The 20,838-nt window shown below is 41.1% G+C and overlaps 1 protein-coding gene across 2 annotated transcripts in view; it reads right to left on the reverse strand.

The window, feature by feature from the left end:
• The window catches only part of foxp4 (forkhead box P4), an 89,132-nt gene extending 80,184 nt beyond the window's left edge, over positions 1 to 8,948 (reverse strand). For both annotated transcript variants that reach the window (XM_075460686.1, XM_075460685.1), the window contains exon 1: positions 8,388 to 8,948. The gene's annotated coding sequence lies outside the window, so the exon portion shown is untranslated. The remainder of the gene's footprint in view (positions 1 to 8,387) is intronic.
• Between the last annotated feature and the right edge of the window lie 11,890 nt (positions 8,949 to 20,838).

Here is a 20,838-nt window from a genome sequence, read left to right on the forward strand (position 1 = left end):
TAATACTTTACTTTAAGTACTCTATAAATAGAGCTTGACCTAACTCATTGATTGATTCAAGATCAAAATGAAACTCTTTTTTTAAAAATTCAAAAAACTATTTTTTTCCAACAAACAACAGTTCAAACACCTGTTTCTCATTGCTCTCTGCTTTATTTTCCTCTCGCCGCCTGCCCAAGACTCTACCGGCAAACATTTACCGCTGCTTCACAGGCCAACGGCCCACAATGCAAACACACCCACCTACGTGCTCTCCCTTCTTTCTCCTCAGGAACATGAGGGCTGGCTCTAATTCACAGGCTGGTAAAGCTGTGGTGGACAGCAGTCTTGATCTGGAAGGATTAGGCTACTTTTATTTCCCCGAGAGCCACGGGGGGAAGAAGCGAGGAGGGGAGTGTGTTAGGGGGTGCTCAAATCCTTCTACAAATGTCAGACAACGACCGGTGACCGCAGAGATACACACTCACACACACGCAAACTCACACACTCATAAACACTCTCGGAAAAGCCTGGCGTGCCATCCAGAGAAGAAACTCATCACTCTCCGTCTCGTCTGATGAAGGAAGAAGCGATGTGCGGGCAAGAAGGGAGCAAAGGATGAGAGGGAAAAGAGGGGGAAGGAAGGAGGGGCTAAAATTGGGAGGGAGTGTGTATGTGTGAGAGAGGAGGAGGGGGGGATTACACAATTATTCAGATAACAGCTGGGAATAATCTAGTGGCAGATGTCTCTCGGTCAACAATGCCCACCACACACAGGCGTGCATGTGTATGCGCATACGCACTAACAGAGTTTCTATGCTCAGCGAGCAGCCAAGCACGGAAAAAACGGCTGCTGACGAAACCAGCTCGAGCTGCTAAGCCAGAAAGCTCCCTCGGCCTGTCCGCAAAACTTTCATTTTTAATTTCCAAAATTTCCAAAGTAGATTAATCAGCCTATATCCAAAAAGACAGCCAGTTTTCTGCTCATCAGTGCAATGTGTGAAAGCTGGGGCAGGGATGACCTGTTTGCTTTTCTTTCCCTCCAACCCTTCTGAACAACATAACCTAAAACTTGAGGAATTCTGTCCTCGGAGGAGAGAGGTGGAGGGTCACCACCTGATTGACAGTTAATTGCACTTGGGTGCGCACAAACACTCACAATATAAGTGAGCATATCTAGACCATATTTCACATCCTTTGCATCTTTGAGCATTATCTCAATAGTAATAGCAGCATCAGAGGCGGTGTCTATCCTCCCATCATGTCCCCTCTCCGAAAGCCGAGTATAAAAGCCATAGAGTCTGAACCCAACTGGATAAAGCCAGCGCGCTCCTTTTCTCCTTCAAGGCAAAGCGAAGAAAACTGATAGAGGAAGCTGGGACATTGAGCATTTAGTCTGTTGCTGTTGGCCAGATCCTATTCATCACATCTACTCAAAAAGAATATCTCTGAGTATTTCCTCCAGAACTTTTGACAAAGCAAATTCCCCAGCTCTGTTCCCTCCTAACGTGAATAAATCTTTATGATGTTATGGAGTTGGGGAGGAAGGAAAGGGCAGCCCCAGCAAGTGGAGTGCTGGTGCTCTGTCAATCCGTCAACCCAGGCAGTCTATTGTGATTTGGTTTAACACTGGCTAACAGCTCGTCCTGTCAGGGGATGGATCATCCCGCAGCGCCTCACATGCTAATAGCTTAAGTAGGCATCCCATGTCCCCTGGAACTAATACCACAAATACTAATACCATAAAAGAGCAGAGCACGCCAGTGCTCCAGCCTCGCTTTCGCCTGTGTTAGCCAACATCTCGATACTTTACGGATTAGAGACCGTAATGAGATGCATTTAAATGGTTATTACCTCCCTGGTACAGGATTGTAAGGAACAGGGCTGAGGGGAAATACAGCATGGCTAATTTCCTATCATCATATGTTAATCTACAGTCCTCGAAGGTTGAATGAGTTCAAATATTCTGATGTAAATCAAAAACCAGAAAATGCAAAAATATATCAGATGAACTCTAATTGATAACTCTATTGTCAAGTGGAGGAATGAAAAGTGCAACCTGGCGAGCACTTAACTCATAAGTTTATATTTGAAGGTTGTGGACCAGTTCATGGACCTCCATGCGAATTCCTATGCGCTCCTCCTCTTGTGTGAATCTCAGCATTTCATCAAAGCACTCACTCTTCCGCTCAGAAGATTTTTACCGCCACAGCACTACGGACAAACGAGCACTCAAGAGCTGTGTAATTCTTCTCTGCAGTCAGATGGTTTATGAAATGTGCAAAATATGAGAGACTGTGTGTGTATCTATGACATTCGGAGCCTTGCGCCTCGCAGCTGTCACCAGCCCTTCTCCGCCATCCTTTCAATACACATTAAAGCAGTGCTGCAGAAAGTTTAGTCACATTGTTGTTCAGAGGGAAGCTTTCCACTGCTCCGCTCCCTCGGTTACCCGCTCGATTGACGGCTGCCCTGTCAGTTTGTCGCAGGGCTTTAGAAAACACCAACGGCTCTCTGATGAAGTGCTTACAAAAGGTCACTGGGTGGAGGCGACAGAGAGGAGGGGAGCCTACTACTGAGAGAAGGAGGCAGGGGAAAAGGAAAGGGAGACGGGATAGAGTGAAGGAAAATCCATAACACAAATACAGCTGTCAGAAGAAATGCAGAGTTAGCAGGGGACACAACGACCAGTGAGAGCTTTTTCATGAAGATGCTCTGCTTCGACACAACAGGCGTCCTCTCAGTTTCTACGCACAGCCATGCTCGTGTGTTCTTCTGCTTTGACAATCTTGAGCGCTATACCTGAGCTGTGGCTGACCTCCAGATCCTCTGCCACTTCTATTTCTCTCTGTCTCTGAGACCAAACCGAGCTCTGACTACCTCACTTCATGGTCTGTTCTCAGTCCTCCACAGCCACAGTCCCTTTTCTTCAGCTCAGACTCTCTGCTGCAGCCTCAGGTGCCAAGCGCACTCTGGAGCGGCTGATCTAATGCTTCCTCAGTTATAATAACCCATGCCTGTAACCCACACTCAGTCGTTTCCCTCGCATCGTGCAGCCTTTTCCTCATACTTTCTATCTGTCCCTGCTGCTACCCCTCCTTCGCCCATAGGAAACCATCTCTTCCGCTCTGAGCTGTTGGGTCACTTCTTCCCACATCTATCAGCTGTTAATGGGCCAATCCTCTGACAAAGCTGGTGAAATATCTCTGAGCCAGCCTGCGTCCCACCCATCCTATACACAATTAAAAAAAAAAAAAGAAAAAAAGTCTCATCTCAAATATAGAGACATTGTTAATGACCACAGGCTAAACCACTGTGTCAGATGAAATGATTACCCTATCAATCAGAGAGGGGGAAGAGTGTGTAAATTTTAGAGAATTAAGCTGAGGTTGCTGTCACCACAAGAGCAATGACAGCTCTCTCAAAAGCCACAAGATGGCTAAAGAAAAGGCAAGAAAAGACAACATCTTCTCCTTCTCACAGGTGGTCAACTTCCCAAAGATCGCTAAAAGCATCTTCCCGCTTTTCTCCTCCCCCGCTGTCCGGCAATATTACTGTATGACATCGTCCTGTGACCCGTCGCAAAAAAAAGGAGAAAAGAAAAGAAAAGAAAACACGTCTAATCTTCGAAAAATGTGTGGGATTTATTATGAGTGCATGCAGACAGACACACACGCGTTCACACAAGTGTTCAGCCCTCAGCTTCTTCTAAATAACAGGTTCAATTAGAACCACATGTATAATCAGGCCTCAGTCTAAAGCAATGTGGCGGCAGTTTCACTGTGTAGTCAATCACCGCAGTACACAACCAGAGCGTTCTTCTCTTGTTGGCTGTCCATATACAATAACACTCATTAATTTTTCAATTAGATTTCATTAACATTTTCTTAACGCAGTTACAAGCCCTAATTACTATTTAATGCATTTTAATATCATCTAACACCACAGGAAAAAAAAATTTAAAAGAACGAATCTGCTCCATAAAAATCAATGATCTATCAAAGTTTCTTTGATTAACACACAAATTGAAAAAGTCTCTATGTGTGTTAATGTCTGTTGTTTTTTTTTTCTCCAAAAGAGTAAAAGACCTACGCACGTTCAGCTCAAATGTTTGCAGCCCTACAATTATGTCAGCTTCAAGACCAACACTTGAAATACCTGCGCAGGAAAATTTATTGCCTTTCTCAAAGCCCTTCGAAAGGATTATTGAAAATTTAACCATTTCAAGCTTTTAAGCATGTAATGCATAAAGTGATGCAATCGAAGTAAATCTGTGAGTATCCATCAAGGGGTCAGACCCTACATGTATAGCAGTGTTGTATACGGGTGCTCTTCAACATCACTTTGGTGGGCCAAAAGCCCACTCAGACTTGTGGGTTTGGGATAGCATTAGGTTTTTAATGAAGAGAGCGACAGAGATGTAGGGACGGACAGGGGAGCCATCAATGCTACCGACGCACAGGACATTTTAAAACTTCCAAATGAGTCCATTTTCACTCAAGCAGGACAGGTGGATTGAGAAAAAAGCACTTTCGTACACACACGCTCTCCTGCACTCAGATATATACACTCTTCCACACGTACATTCACGTGCGCTCATGCTGGAGGTAAGGACCCTCTGAGTGAGTTTATGGACTAATACAATCATGCTGGTGGCTTTTAATCCCGCTGAAGGGGTTTTAAAGCGCACGAGATTCACAGCCATTATTGCCCGTCTCGAGACAGACTCATCCATGGCCCCAGTCACACCGCGCCACGCACACACACACACACACACACACACACACACATCAGCACACAGGACCAAGTCAAAAAAAATCATCATTTAAGTAATGTGCCAGGAAGCATAACAGAAACAATTGTCTGGTGGGGAAAAGAGGATGAAAGTGATAAAAATCTGCAGAACATGAGTGACTCCTACAAACAATGAAACAAAACAGGACATGAAAAAGACACAGCTGTTTGAGAGGAGAGGGGGGAGAAAAAAAAAGCCAAGACGGAAAAGTGTTGCAGCAAGTCAGAAGAAAAAAGGTGGCAATGCTGAGGCAAACACAGACTCAGGCACACAATAGCCGACAGAAAGCAGAGAGAGTCAGTCTTTCTCTGACACCTCTGGCTTCCTGCACACATACTCTCCTTTTCTCCCCCAAATAACTGCTGCCTCTCAAATACTCTTTTTGTTTCATTGTCTCTTTTTATACTTTCAGAAAAAGCAGTGTCGCCGACACGATAGCCCGTCAGTGAGCAAAGCACAACACAATGACAACTTCACGGTGATATTTTTTTTTTTTTTTTACTGTTGATAGATGCTGCTGAGTTTGAAAAAAGGTAATAATCTCTGTTCTTCAGCAGGATCTCACGGCATTAGTGGGAGCTTCTGTTCGAGGTGTGGAAGTGATTATCAGTCAGGCAACTGTAAATATGAATCTACAAATTGTATAGAAGGCTTTCAGAGCCTGTGTGTCCACATAAAAATAATTTTCAAACTCATCTGCTGTGCCTTTAAAGAGAATTGAAGCAGATGAGAGAACAAGCAGCAATGGAAATCAGCATTCTGAAAATTTGAATCAGGTTTACGAGCAACTGCTTGACAGATTTGCAATTGATAGATCTGAGGAAACAATTCATTTCATTTAGCATGATAGTGGAGTGTATAAAAGATATTTATCTGAGTGTTACAGCCAGCATAAACTCTAATTGTTTTCACAATGAACAGTTGAAAAAGTGGTCTGATAGGTTAATAAATTACATTCTGCTTCTCAGTCTCAGGCAAAATCAACAAATGAACAAACTTTTAAAAAAGAAATGATCTGAATAAAACAAACCATCGAGGTCTGAAATCATCTGTACGCTTAAAACTGCGATGTACGGTTTTTTTTTTATGAAGCTCACGACTCGCTGTGAAATGCAATGGAGCGAAATAAACTTTCTTAATTGGGTCTTTTTTTTTTCTTCTTCCTCTTTTTCTTTTTAGTTTTTTTGGCATTCAGCTTACCTGCGGGGGCCACGCGCCACCACAAAATACCTGCCTTCCTGTTTGACACCAGAACTCTGACAAGGTCATAAAACGTGATTAAGAGCTTTTTCATTCCTGCTGGATCTTCTATTAAAGTGCAATTAAAAGTGTGTCATCACGTCGCGGAAATGCCGCCACAGAGGACAGGGAGGGAGGAGGGAGGTGGGGTAGTGGGGCGGTGGTGGTGGGGTGTGTGTGTGTGTGTGTGGTGGTGGGGGGGCGACGACACAACAGCAGAGAGAGGACACAGTAAATAAAATTAATTATGCCAAATGCCCCCGCGCCCATCAATCACGGGAGCAATAATGCCCGTGTCAGGGTGTGCACCCACACGGCCTGGATGCTGTTCTCTGAATGACAGACAACTAACAGCAATTAATTGTCATTTCATTTCTCCCTCCTTTTGGGCCTGCAGCTTTCAATCATGAAGGGGGAATAAGTCCCTCTGACCTGCGGGAATCTTTGGACTGGTATCTGATATTTGATGGCGGAAGTTTTATTTTAGGGGAAGGAGAAAATAAAACACTCACACAAAACCGACACTTATTTCTTTTTTCTTTTTCCCTCGTAAAAAAAAAAAAAAGTAGCTCTGTGTGTGACAGTACGTGCGGCCTTCATTTATATAAAACAAACAAACAAAAAAAGGAATTTACCTGTTCATCTCATCAGCATTTAGTTTTTGAAAATATGTCCTATCCCGTCAGGAGTACCGGTGTAGAAATATTTTGCTCTGAGGTGCAGGCCTGCATTCACTCGGTTTATGAGTGCAAAAAGAAGGGAAAAAACACGGAGGCAGTCAGAAGTTCTGCACGAATCCGACCCCCCTTCAGTTTCTACATTTAAAATATGATCTAACACAACTCCAAAATATATCACAATGGATTGGGCTTTTCATCCCCAAGAAAGCCTGGCGTGTTTACTACCATTATCATTTTTTTTTTATCTCTCTCTCATTTACGGATTATTAAAAAAGGACTAAGACGCATCGGCGTTTGCAATGCCCCCATCAACACCGTCCACAACTCTGTGGATTTGATCCGTTTAAAATCCGCCTCAAAACTCAAGTTTTAAAACTTTCCTGCCCGTTCAGCGTTTAAAACAATCAGCCAAAAAAAAAAAAAAAATGACTGCCTTTATTTACTCCGGTAAAGTCCATGCGAAATACCAGAGAAACATCAAACCAGAGTGAGCTCTCACAGAGCGGTTCCAGTTTCAAAAGTCAAAATCGTTTGAAAAGAAAGTATTGTCCTCCAGACCTATTGACCATGTCAACTCAAGAAAGCCCTTTTTTTCCCCCCTTCCCTTCTTGAGACAAGGGCTCTCTTATATCCAGCGAGGAGCGTCATGCCTTTTTTTTTTTTTTTTTAGAGATTTTAACGTTATTGTTTAATTATTAGATACAAAATGCCCAAAAAATAAAAGACAGCGTTTAGCGGCTGTGCCAGGCAGGTATGAAGCGATGACAAAAACGTTCAAACAATTCTCAGACGCCTTTGTGTGGATGGCTGTGGAAAATGATTACCACATAACCTGTATGTCGGCATCTATTATCATATCCTTTGACACATAAACATGAAGGTGAAAGTTACCTCAATTCAAATCGTTTGCCAACATCTTAGTTGCTCTTAACCTGGATGAAATTTTATATATGCACACACACATATGTATATATATAGGCTATATCTATCTATATATATATATATATATATATATATATATATATATATATATATATATATATATATACATATGTGTGTGTGTGTGTGTGTGTGTGTGTGTGTGTGTGTGTGTGTGCGGTGTGTGCATATAACTTTTTGTTTTTCTAAGAAGCAAAGCCTTCGGGAAATGACACTTAACGTTGCAGTTTATAAAAACAAGCTTTGATAAAGTTTGAGTGTTTTTTCCTTTAAAAAAAAAACACACAATATGCCGTTCAAATGACAGTGAGTTCCAGGAAAAAGTGGAATTTGCTTTGTTTAAAAGTGGCGATGAGGCTGAGGCGAAACACCAGCTCTCTCTTTTTGAGGAAATTGAAATATTCTCAAACAAACGCCTCGAAGCGGATTTGATCAACGTGAAAAGTTTCACCTCAGAACGAGCCAAAGTTAAAACGAAACACTCGCGGATGGAAGTCTTAACGGGGGGGAAACTTGAGCGTGGCCGCTGCGTAATACCTACTCTGATAACCTGTGATAGTATCGGACTGACTTGCAAGAGTTTCACAAACAATGTGCGTTCTTGAAAAAAAAAAAAAAAAAAAAAAAAAAGTTCAAGTTCGGTCGTTTTAATCTTCTGGTGAAATGTGTGTGTCAGAGAGGTTCAATGGAAGCGCGGAGTGGGAGAAAAGTGAGAAAGAGGAGAGGGGAAAAGAAAGTGTAGATAATGCATCAACCTGTTCTCTTGGTTTTTGAAGAAGTCAACTTTCACGCCAGTGGTTGGACCATGTGGACAGCCCGCTTCTGCTCCTCAGACCCCGGCGCGTCCACTCTCTCACGGCGACAAAGGGGACACAAACCGACGGGACGAAAAAAAAATGAAAAAAGAACAGAGAGGAAAGAGAGGGAGAGACAGAGAAATCTAGGAACTAGGACCGCAGGACCATTACTTTCAGCGACAAAACGTGCTCGTTAGTCCTTTCCTTTTCCCTTTTGTGTGCGTCCTCTCTCCTCGGAGTGGCCCCTCTGGAGTGAAGTCAGAACAATACTGCCGCTAAAACTCTGGCACTGTGCGCAAGTTGCCGCGGAGAAACAACGCGGTCGCCGTCTTGTTTAGTTGTTTCTGCTTCCCCGGCTATCTCTTCGGGAGGCTCATTCAGCGAGTATAACCTCTCCACCGGTCTTCACTTTTTGGCATCCCGTCTGTTGCTTGCTCGTTCGCTGGAAAATCAGGATTGAATCACTAGAGCTGTGTGTGTGTGTACGACTGTGGTGTGTGTGTGTGGTGCGGGGGCACAGTTTGCTGCGCTACCGTAATGCCTCTAAAGCAGGTGCGCGCTTTTATCGCTGGCCTATCCAAGCAAAGTTCTGGCGCACAATAAAACAGCAGCCAGTGAGAGGTATCTCTGTCGCTCTCCCAGTGTATGTGTGGTTGTGTGTGTGTGTGTGTGTGTGTGTGTGTGTGTGTGGGTGTGTGTGGATGAGGGGAAGGCACTGATCTCTTGACCTCGCTTTGCATCCTTGCTGAGTTGTGCTATTGTGGAGGCAGAGAGGAACAGATGTTAGTCTGCACAAAGTTTGAGCTCAGAAACCGCCAGAAACAAAGAATGATCACACAACCACAACTCTATACTGGTAAATACGCTGCTTTTTTTTTTTTTTTGACGCTTTTGCATTTTGTGAGGACACAAAGAATAAAAAAGTACAGTCCCAGATTAACAGAAAGTAATATAATCCCCCCTCTTGACAGACTTTATCAGACAATAACTTTCATTTTTAAGACTAAAAGATTTTTTTGTCTTTTTCGCTGATTTATGTTTTTATGTCAAAGTAAGAAATTGCTCCATCCTACAAATGAAGAAAAAAGTGTGAAATCTGTTAAAGTGGCTTCACTCTTGTGATATGCCTGCCTTGCAAATAGACAGTTATATTGTGATTAGATAAATTTTACTATCTGCCCACCTCACTGGGTCCTTTATGTATTTTGGAAGCTTGACAACTCCTTTGCTAAGTTATTACCGCCTTTTTTTTTTCTTGCCACCACATTCATTTACTAATTGACAGCATAATCAGTGTTGAGATTACTGATGAAATTTGGAAATTACATCATACCCGTCGCTGCAAAAAAAAAAAAAAAAATGCCATAACTCAAAAGAAGATCCTTGAATCACTTTTGCGTTGGCCATTAAATGGGATTCTGCCCCTCCTGCCTTTGCTCTATCTAAGCTTTTACCTTTTAGAAAATGATGGCAGTCCATCACACCACCACCCAACAATGAGCCATGGTTGCAGTAAATCACAACACATTCATTAGTACGATCAATACCACTTAAAATATGCGCTTCTGAGTGTGGGCAAATGTTTGGGTGTATGTTTGTATGCCTACCAGCTCTTATACCTTTACTTTCCCTCTGAGTCTGACATATGTCACCAGGAAGACTTTGTTGTGTGTCTCCAGCAACACTGCGGAGAATCGATGGGTCCTAATGTGAGCAACTGGATGGTGATGAGCAGTGTTTTTCCAATTGGCTGTTATCAGGGAGGTGCACTTTCAAGTTTGAGCTGCAAAACATCAGACGGTTGAGATTAACAGAAAGTTCATAACTGTATTTGGTGAATAAATATGCGCGACAACAAACAACCTGCACCTGAAAGTGTGTGGGAAATACAACACAGCAAAGAGGCTGAATCACTCTTGTGCTTGTTGTTGTGTAACGGTTGACATTTTGACTAACAGTATCAATCACCTCCGCCTGCTGGAAGAGTCATGATTGGCTTGTTGCTGTTGTTTGTCTTTTTTTTTTGGCTTCTGGTTGCCTAAAATCACAGGATTACAGAGGGATTTTTGGTTGCTGCACTGTCTGAGCCAGTCTAGACCAAAGCGGGCCAATTTCAAAAACTGGATAAAAAAGAGCTGGCCAAGGCATATACATATATATATATATATATATATCCAACACCCTTGTTCTTGTTCATTTATGGTGAAAGGAGGAAAACGCAGTGTGGCCCTCTAACCTATCTCCCATCTCATTTAGGAACCTTTCCCTCCCTCTTAATCAGGGGGAATAATTATCAAAGAGGACAGGTAATTAAATTAAAACATAAGTGGCTACATGAGCTGGGCTGGCTGTACTACAAGGTTTTTCCTGGCTTAATTAAAGAGAAATATGGGAGTGCTCACCCACAGTGTCACCGAGCTGGTATAAACGAGAAAAAAAAACCCTCCTGCCACCGACTTGAATAACTCATTCTGATCCGTTCAACACAGGATTTTGGACTGAGAAAAAGAGGTGGCGATCCTGGCCTGTGTGTGTGTGTGTGTGTGTGTGTGTGTGTGTGTGTGTGTGTGTGTGTACTGTTAGTGGATACCGCTTGATCCAGACCTGAGTCAGTTGTTTGTTTGCATATGTAAGGAAAAGCATACGCGTCGCGGTGAGCGTGAGCTGAAGGAGAGCAGGATGTGTGGCAGACGACTGAACAAAAAAAAGAAGAAAAAACTGCAAGCCTTTAGCAGCCATCTGGGAATAATGTCGTAAAATAAAGCTGCAATAAAATAAAACTTATGGCTGTTGATGTTTACAAACAGCTCCCACAGAAAAAAATCCCCACAATGCCTTGAGAGTCAAACCCAAAGCACACACACACATATACAAACAAACAGACTCACTGCAGAGAATGTAGTGCACAGTACAAATTATCCAAACATTCACAAATATCCTCAGATGTGCACATCACCCACTCTGGTACACACACACACACACACACACACACGAGTGTGCATGTTTACAAATAAAGACAAAGTGGGAAGGCAGCTATACACACACACACACAAACATACCACTGTGGTTATGCAAAGGCGCAGCGGAGAGTGGCTCTAAAATGCCCCTGCTACAGCATCTCAAGGCTTGGAGCATTACAATTAAAACTGTCTCGGGGCATCCACACAGAGCCTCCCCGCATCTCCTGTGGAACATTACCTGTGCACAAAGCACGTTTGTGTTCGCGTAGCCCTGTTGCAGACATCTGTGTAAGTCTATGTATACACTGATTACTGTGAGGATCACAGGCAATCACCAAGCGCTTTTCTGTCAGCTTCATAAATGTGTTTACTGTAACGGCTGCTCTGCATAACAACCACTCACTCACACAAACACACACCGAGGTGTTTATCAGTGCTCTATCCTCGTTTTGGCTTTTTGTTGAAAGGTAATAATTAGGGAGTACCCGCCATAGCAGTGGTGTACGTGTTAACAAGGTGTTTTAACAGAGACTCTCTCACACTTCTTCCCCGCATGCAGCTACAGTCAGAGAGAAGATCTCACTCTAAGCATCAAGGACTCACTTAATTTTAAAGCACTCGTGACCCCAGCAGTCGCATCTTCAGCAGGTTGGTGTGCGACTCTAATAACGGACGAACTAAAACTCCAAAACAAACAAAAAAAAAAGAAAAGAGCAGAAGTCATAAGCGAGGAAAACTTTTTATCCTTAAAGAGCAAAAAAACATCCTTCTCTTTGAAGCCAAATTATCAGCATAAAACGATACAGAATCTTTACTTAAGAAAAAGAAGAAGCACGTTCAGGGATGAAGGATTAGCCGTCCAAGTGGCTGTTGACTCAAAGATAAAGCAGGATTTTCACTGTAATTTCTCTTAACTTTCTTATGCAAAGTCAATTTTCAGTGTTGCCACTTTGAGTTTTAAGCACCAGAGTTTATTATTCATCACAATTTTAGAGTAGTTTTTCAGAGTTTTTAGAGTTCACTTCTGAGATACCTAACGCCTCCTCGACTACCTTCCACAACTGAAAGAGCCAAAGCACAACAAAACTTTGCAGCTGGATCTTTTTAATGTTTTAGCAGAAAAGTAATGTCAATATTTCATTTTATTTTTGTTCTCTCCATATGTACTTATTTTATCGCTTCTGTGTCGGTGTGCAGTAGAAACAGGTGATTTTACAGGTATTCCCACAAGTGCCTTTTTCATACAGTACAATACCAGCCAAAAGTCAAAATGGTTGGGTCGGTGTGACTGTCACTTTATATTTTAATTCTGACAAAGCAACACTGGGTTTGTGTGACACAAAGAGCAGGGATAAACGCTTGAAAGAAAGTGGGATGTATTGACCAAGCATTCATTATCCAAAATTAAAAGTCTTATTCAATCTACTCAACCGCTTTTTGAAATGGCACGTAGTGTTGGAAAATAAGCATGTTTACTCAAGCTTTATCACTGATACTTAATAAAAATGTAGATAATTCTACCTTCCAAGAGCGTTCCTACATCATGGTACTTTTACACTTGAACTCTGTGGAATTTAGGTGGGGCATTCTGGACTCTCTACTCCTGCCCCTCAGTTTATATGCAAGCTATTCCGCCTCAACAGCTATGAAAATAAATAGAAGAGCAAAAATACACTCACTTGAACTATGAATAGAAATAATGGAGTAACATACCATGTTACATGTAACATACCATCAACACTGTTTCTGCACTGTACTTCTACTTGTAACGGAATACTTTACTCCATCACTACCTGATTTTGCTTCCTAAATCACAGCTTAGATTTTCTAACGTGTTTCGGTTTCAGACGTCATATGCGCAGTTAACAATCGCTCTGTGACAGCTTCAAAGTAAAACTTGAGCCATTTTTTTTTTCTGGCAACGATATCAAAACAACCATATTTCAGACTGAATGTATTGCCTTAAGATATACCCACAGAGACCTGCATAACTTGTGCATGTCAGAAAACAATCCTAATTTTGTTTGCCAACGACTTTACAACCCATTTACCTACTCCTAAACATTCTGAGGTACAAAACTATAAAAGGACCACAAATTGAAATAATCACAGAGGAACAATCCAGCTGTCTGCTTCATCTTGGTGTAAACAGAAGGCACAGTCCACGGAATGAGTGTCATTTATTCCTTTTTTTGTATTTCCGCATCGACGGTTAAAAAAGAAAAGAAAAAGAAAAGCTTCTGGCGATGCGGATCAAACCTGTCTACGAGCCGTGGGTGACCACAGCTCATCAGGATCAACAACTACACCTCGTCCATCAGTGAAACTGATTTCAGTTGTGACACAAAATCCTGCGAGCTTCATGAGAAGTCACAACAAACGTTTGAGTGGTACAAAACATGATGCCGTCATAGGACAAATAGTGTTTTTGGGGAAAAAAAAGAAAAAAAATGAGTGTTTCGTTTTTCAGATTCCACATATACATAACTAACTGTAACACTTAATAAAAAATAAAAAAAAGCAATAAACATTCAAGCTTTGTGAGACAGGCCTCCATGTCGCTACATTCAGGTTGAGGAGCTCCCTAATAAGACTGGACATAACTGTGCCAGCATTCATGTGCGCAAATTTAAATATAGTTTTAAACAAGACATTCAAGAAATATCCCCCAAATCCTGTGCCTTCATGTGCAGGACATACAGACACACACAAACACACATGTGCATTCGCAGAGCCTTCCCTTCCCTCACTTGTGCGATCTTGTATCAAAGCAAACAAATGACACGCTGTCTTCTCCCCTCTCTCCCCCCACTGTCTTTTTTGATGTGTGGTTGTGTAAAATGACACGCCGTATCTCTCCAGCTGACATTATCACTCGCCAGCGCGCTCACATCTTCCGGCCGCACGCCTTTCCCACAGGACTCCCTACAGCAGGGGTCTTTGTCTCAAAGCATCACACGCACACACACATACTCACATAGAGAAAGATGTGGAAAAGCCTCTATGATTTTACCTCTGCATTGTGTGCTGTCAGCGACTGGTTTACCAAATGAGAGGGAGAGATGCAGAGGAGGGACAGGAAAGAATTGGCTTTCTGCTTTTTTGTTTCTGATTATGTTATATGCGGCGAGCCTCTGCTGTACTGGAGATTTTTAATGCAACAAAAAAGAGACGCAACCAAGAGAGCCCTGTCACATTAGTGTGGCTGTCAGTGTTAAGCTGACATATCAACCCAGATAGAATAAGACCAGATAGATTGATCGGCTGCAGGAAAAGTGGTTGTTTTACAGAAAAATATTGAAAAACATTTTCAAAAATGTGTGAAGGCAAAGCTGAAAAATGACAATCAAAATTAGATTTTTCTGGCCAAAGCCTGAAAGTGTTTGTGCATTGAAAAAGTAAAGTTTATCATTAAGAAAGGAAAAGTGACGCATAGTCAAAGGTAACTCTAATTTGAAAATGTCAAAATCTGATGAAATAAATGCTGAAAACATTAAAGAATAATAAGTACCACAGGACACTGAAGCATCCACATCACCGCACAAAAACGTCGCTCCTGCCTGTAGAACTCCTTGTCCTTTGACACCGAAACACACACACGTACATAAAAAAAAACATTGAACAAAAGCGTGTTGTTGACATTGGGAAAATATAGATTTCCATTCATTTATTTCAAACAAGCCACCTCCCCTTACACCCATTCAGGAGGACATCAAAGTCTTTTCTTTGCTTTTTTTTTTTCTCTTTTCAGTTATCAAAAGCTCCCTTCAGTACACAAGTTCGCTCATTTGAGCAGAATCAAGTAAAAAAAATAAATATTTAATTGTCCTGTAGTTTCCACAACCTTGAAGGTTTCACTCTATGAATGCAACATGTTTTTATATAAGTCTTGCCGTGAAATCTGGTACAGCTGGTTATTGACATGTACATTATCTGTTTGTGTGTAGGAGTTTTTGTGATGAAAGCCTCAATGATTTCTTTTGACATACACACAACAGCATCCAAGACTATTTGTCTGCTTCTATCAAACTCCTCTCCTATAAACACCAGTATACAAGTGTTTATGAAAATGACTTTTTTATAAAAAGAAAAAAAAGATTTTTCTTACTTTTTTTTTTGCAAGCTAGTCCCTGTAAAATTGGCTGGAAGATAAACCAGAATTAAGAAGCCACAAATGAACTTGTATTCATCTATTCAGCTCTTCTTTCTGCTTGTTTGTAAGTGTAATGTATGTCGTAACAAAAGCCAAATTAACATTTTAAGATTGGTTTACAACCATTTGTAAGGAAGCGTTTTAATGAAGCATAAAGTGTAGAGTAAAACTGTAATTAAAAAATAGTGATAAATTATAGAGATTCTGAGATTATTAAACAAAAGGACAGATTTTGAATATAAACAAAATGTTAAATCTTATCCATTCATATTTTGCTTACTATGGAGTAATAATGCTTTTAACACTGCACTGGAAAGGTAAAATTCCCAGGGCAGCATCAAAAATAATAATGCCCTTTATCCATCTTTGAAAACTCCTGTAAGAATAGCCAGTCTCGGGCTGGTAATGGGAATCCCTGCATGTAGCATGCAAAAAATGCACATTGAATGCAGTTTTCCATCATTACAGGTGACTGCATAAATGTGCGCGTGTGAGTATGCATTGTAAAAAAACAGAGCCAGAGCGTGAAGGCCATCAAAGGTCGTCAAATTGCTACAGTGTGTTTTGTCCTGTCAAATGTTCATGTCAACCAGCCTTGAGCGAATTTCAATAATCATCTTGAAGGACTTTTTGTCTTGGGCCACATTCTCCTAAATGTCTCTCCACTCCCTCCTTCTAATTCCTCTTCACAATACATCTGGCTCAGGCTACTCATGTCATTGGTCCCTTTTCTATTCCCCTGTGTTTGATTCTGACAAATACATGGATTATCGGACAGGGGGATTTTTTAAATATATGGCTAATGTGAGCTTTCATGCCTGTGCTTTAATCTGCTGAGTATTTAAAACCAATCTTAAGGACGGGAGAAAACGCAGAGGTCAGGCTTTTTCTGTGCCCAGCACCATAGTAAAAGAGAGGAAACGAGACCGAGCGACGGAGACGGAGTGAAAATTGTAGTGAGAGAAAGACAATGATTTCCCTGCTATTTGAATTCCAACTAGGATTAAGTGTGAAATCGCAGGTATCAAGGCTCATCTGGCTGTGCGGCTAAAGAGTAGTCCCTGAAAGAAAGAAAAAGTTGGTCTCATCGCTGTGATTGTGTGAGTGTGAAAGAGAAAGACTCTGAGAGACTCTGGGCTAAAAGGGTTTCTCTGCTTTTTCACTTATCACATGCCGACCTTTCTCAGGGAAATTGGTCCGAAAATGAAAAAAAGCGTATCTCTCGCTCTCTTTCTAGCAGGGCAATGACACAGAATGGATGAAAGTTCCATCATATGTCTGTCCGGTTGCTCTGCTGTCAAAGTGTCTTCTTCTCATTTACAATTCAGACACGTTCATCTCCTTATTAGTGTCTTTCTTCCACCTTTCCTTTCATCTTTCTTCTTGTTTCTGTTCCCCTCTTGTCCACAAGTACTTGTCTCCCATCCTCATCTTTCACTCTTGTCATTGTGTGAGCACATTGCAGGCGGACGTGGCCTATGGCAGTTAACAGGGCCATGTGTGTGTCTGGTGTATCAGGCTTAAGAGAGTGGAATTACCTTTGCAGCTTTAAACTGCATCATGCAACTTACAGACCTTTTTTTATGACTGTAATAGGAGGTACTTAACGTATCACTGCCGTAAAGTGCAACAGATGCGAGGTCAAAGAAAATGAACACACGGACATGCACATACTTCGCTCTGTGGTAAGGAGTTGAAGAAAGATCTGTGTAAAGTATAAGCTGAGTGAAGTTTTTATGGTATATAGACTCATGTTTTACCCTGGATAGTTAAATAGGCCAACGCTGATATCATCTAAAACACTTGTTTGCTTGCCAACCATACAATCACAGTCTTTCCCTGCTGAGGAAGCATTCAAACTGCTATTTGAACATCAATGCAGCATGCAAATAACATTCACCACCCCTCTTAACATCAGATAAGATAACCCACAATGCCTCGTCTGGCAGCACTGAGCTCTGTTTTGCATCCTAAGGCTATGCTGCTTTTGCAAAACATCATAAATGAGCCCTCTCAGCAACTTTCCTTGGAAAAGAGAAACCGAGGAAGAAGTTATTGAGCACAGCATGCATGTATATATGTGGCAGTGTCTGCTTGCATGTGTGTTAAAGCAAAAAGAGGCTTAATGGTAGGAGAGAGAAAGATGGAGACAGGATTAGAGTGGAGGGGTGAGGTGGCCCTTTAATTTGGAAAGTTTGATGTGAATGACGCACATCTGGCTCCCCAAGATGATAGATTCTGCTCCACATGCAATATGGGAAAGAGATCCATCCTTGGTTTTTTCCCCTCTATCGAGTCCCCCTCCCTCTGCATCCCCAATTTCCTTACCTCAGCCTCCCATATCATCAACATGTAACTTTTTTTCCCCTCGCAGTCACTCACATCACTTCCTCCTTTCTGCTCTCCTGAATCCCTCAACTTCAGTTTGACTGTGTCCTCCGTACAGTTCGACTGCAATACAACCTTTTGACCAGACGCTCTCCTCCGTTCTAAGTGAGTAAATCCCATCTCTGTTCGTCTAACCTATCAAATACAGGACCTTTTAAACTAAACTATGAACTTTTGACATATTTGATAGTTAATATCTGAAAAATGTTGAAATGAATCTTAAGAACTATAAACCTCAGCCTGCTTGTTTATTAGTGTGCGCATTAAACAAGACGATGCATTTAATTTTCTGTTGCAGCAAGAACATTGTACAAGTACTTGCTGTAGCATGTGCTCCTTTTCACAAAACATTGTTTGGGTCCTCTGATTGAGCGTCACTCTGGCAACAGAGCACGATTTGCTCACAATTGTTGTGTCAGTGCAGATTGCAGGATTGATGACATCGTTTCAGTGATTTATCCAAGCTGTTTTTACTTATTTGACTTTATTCTAATTTGATTACATTTTTTTTTTAATTACAAATCAGGAAGATCAATAACTTTTGTATTGTGGTGATAAGATTGACTGTAGCACTGATCACAATAGCTTATTCTGTTGCAGGTTATAGCCACATTTGTGTCAGTGTGATTGTTCACATAAGTGCTCGAGTTATTTTCGTGGTATGTGTGTAAGTAAGTGTCTCTGTAGGAGGAGACACAGTAGGTAACTGGCTCAATAGAGTGGCTCGTCTATTAATCGGAAGGTCAGTGGTTCCATCCTCAGCCTCTACAGTCCACATATTTAAGGGTCTTCTGACTAGATACAGAAATCCTACAGCTGCCCCCAGTGTGTTCATAATCATGTAAAGAATCAATGATTTTCGAGCTAAGGATGGCTTGTATTGTAAAGCACTGTGAGTGCGTAACTAGAAAAGTGATTCATGAATAAAAAACAGTACAGTCCATTTATCCATTTGAACAAGATGAAGGGCCATTGTTTGTAAAAACATGGTACAAGAAATCTTCCACTTTGTTAAAAGTAACAGTAGCATGAAGCAATAGGATAATTAATCAAGAATTAAAAACAACAAAAACGAACCGGCGAACTACCATTAGTTGACATTATCTGGTCAAATGTGGGCTGGAAAGTTGGTTGTGTAAAATTCAATGTTAAAGGCAACATCTAATGACAGTATGCATTTAACATAGACTACAGAGGACAGCATGATGTTTGAGGTACACCACCATCTTGGTGTAGAGCATCAACTCTTAGCGATATGGGTAAGCAAAGCCCATTTCATGTATAACGTCACAGTATAACTTCCACACAACATCCAATTCCAATATGATGAGAAAGTGACACTTTATTAAGTTTAAATTACAGTTTCAGGTTAAAAAAAAAAAATCAAAGTGGACAGTTAGCAATTTTGGTAAAATCCTATGTCACTAGAGAGTCGATTCTATCGTATTAGTGTTGGCCGTCAACATGACTCAGCATTTATATCGTTATTTTTTAAAATGAGAAAAAAGATCTGACGATACTGTCACTAACGTAACCTGACTTGTTTTCCTGTAAAGCAATGTTCGTGTGTGAATAGAGGGTATGCGCCTTTGTCACAGCTCTTTGTAGAGCTTTGACTATAAAAAGTGAATATCATCATAGGTTAAAGGTTTTTCGGTCTAAACAGGGATTCTTGAGACCAGCCAAAGAATTAGTGGACCATGGACAAAAATATCTGGCCAGAAATCTGGATTCTGTGCTGAGAGGATTCAACACGCAAACCCTGAAAGAAAAACAGAGTAAAGTTTGAATGCCTTGTCATGCTTCAAAGAGAAATTTCTCGAAGACCCTCATCGACATTCTGGCTGTATAGGGACAGAGTTTATCACACAGTTTTTATTTCATTCAAACTTTTGCAATGGAAACTGTAAGCATGATTGTGAGACAGTTAAAATATTTTAAGAGCACACATTTTGCCTCTTCCTTTTTGGTTTTGAATGTGCTTTTTGTTTCAAATTACCCCCTCAATTAATTACTTTGTAAAAACATTTGACTTCTAAACCCGTGGATCTAGATTACAAAGGCGGGTTAGCAGTGTGATTAAGCCATCAAAACATAAATAAGTAACTTAATTTAAACATATTTCTATCAAACTTTAAACTTAAAGTCACTTTCTCTACAAATACCACTACAAATCCAGACCAAATATGTTTTCTCCATAAAATGCAGGCAACGACATCGCAGTAACATGAACATAAATGGGAGAAGCAAGTCTTTCTAGATTTTCAAAATTTTGTAAAGTAAGGATTTTTACACACAAACCTAACACTAAATATAAAAGCTTTGATTACAATTCAACGTAGCTGGCCCTGGATTCCAGCTGTCTCGATTTTCAAGACAGTCTGCAGTCATTGAGCTCGCTGCTTTTTCACCACGAGCGCAACCTGAGTACAGCCACATGTTCAATGATGACGTGCATTTCCCCCGTTTGTCCCCCACCTTCACCTTTCCCTTCGTATTTGCCTGCAACAATATGAGCTCCAGATAGTTTCTCCTACTTATTGACAATTTTGCAAGTTTGTCCACAAATCTTAAAAAAACAACAACAAAAAAACAACACAGCTAGCATTTACTGTGTTGGATAAACTGTGGCTAAATTCTGTGATTTCAAAACTAAACACAAACGTATTATCATTTCCTCACTTTTCTCTGCCCAGTAGGACAGTTTAAGCCTTTTAGCTGTTCGTGTGAGCGAAATATTTCTGTGGATGTTCGAATGGGATTTTATCAGATTACATCACATTTGTAACACGAGTTAATCTTAAAAGGTGGTTTTTCAGTTGTTGTTTTTTTCAGACTTGTGTTATCTGATAAGAGAATCAGAAAAAAAACGTAAATGAGAGGCTTTACTATGAATTATGTTGCAGTG

This window comes from Odontesthes bonariensis, chromosome 3 (assembly GCF_027942865.1).
Source record: "Odontesthes bonariensis isolate fOdoBon6 chromosome 3, fOdoBon6.hap1, whole genome shotgun sequence".
Lineage (NCBI taxonomy): Eukaryota > Metazoa > Chordata > Actinopteri > Atheriniformes > Atherinopsidae > Odontesthes > Odontesthes bonariensis.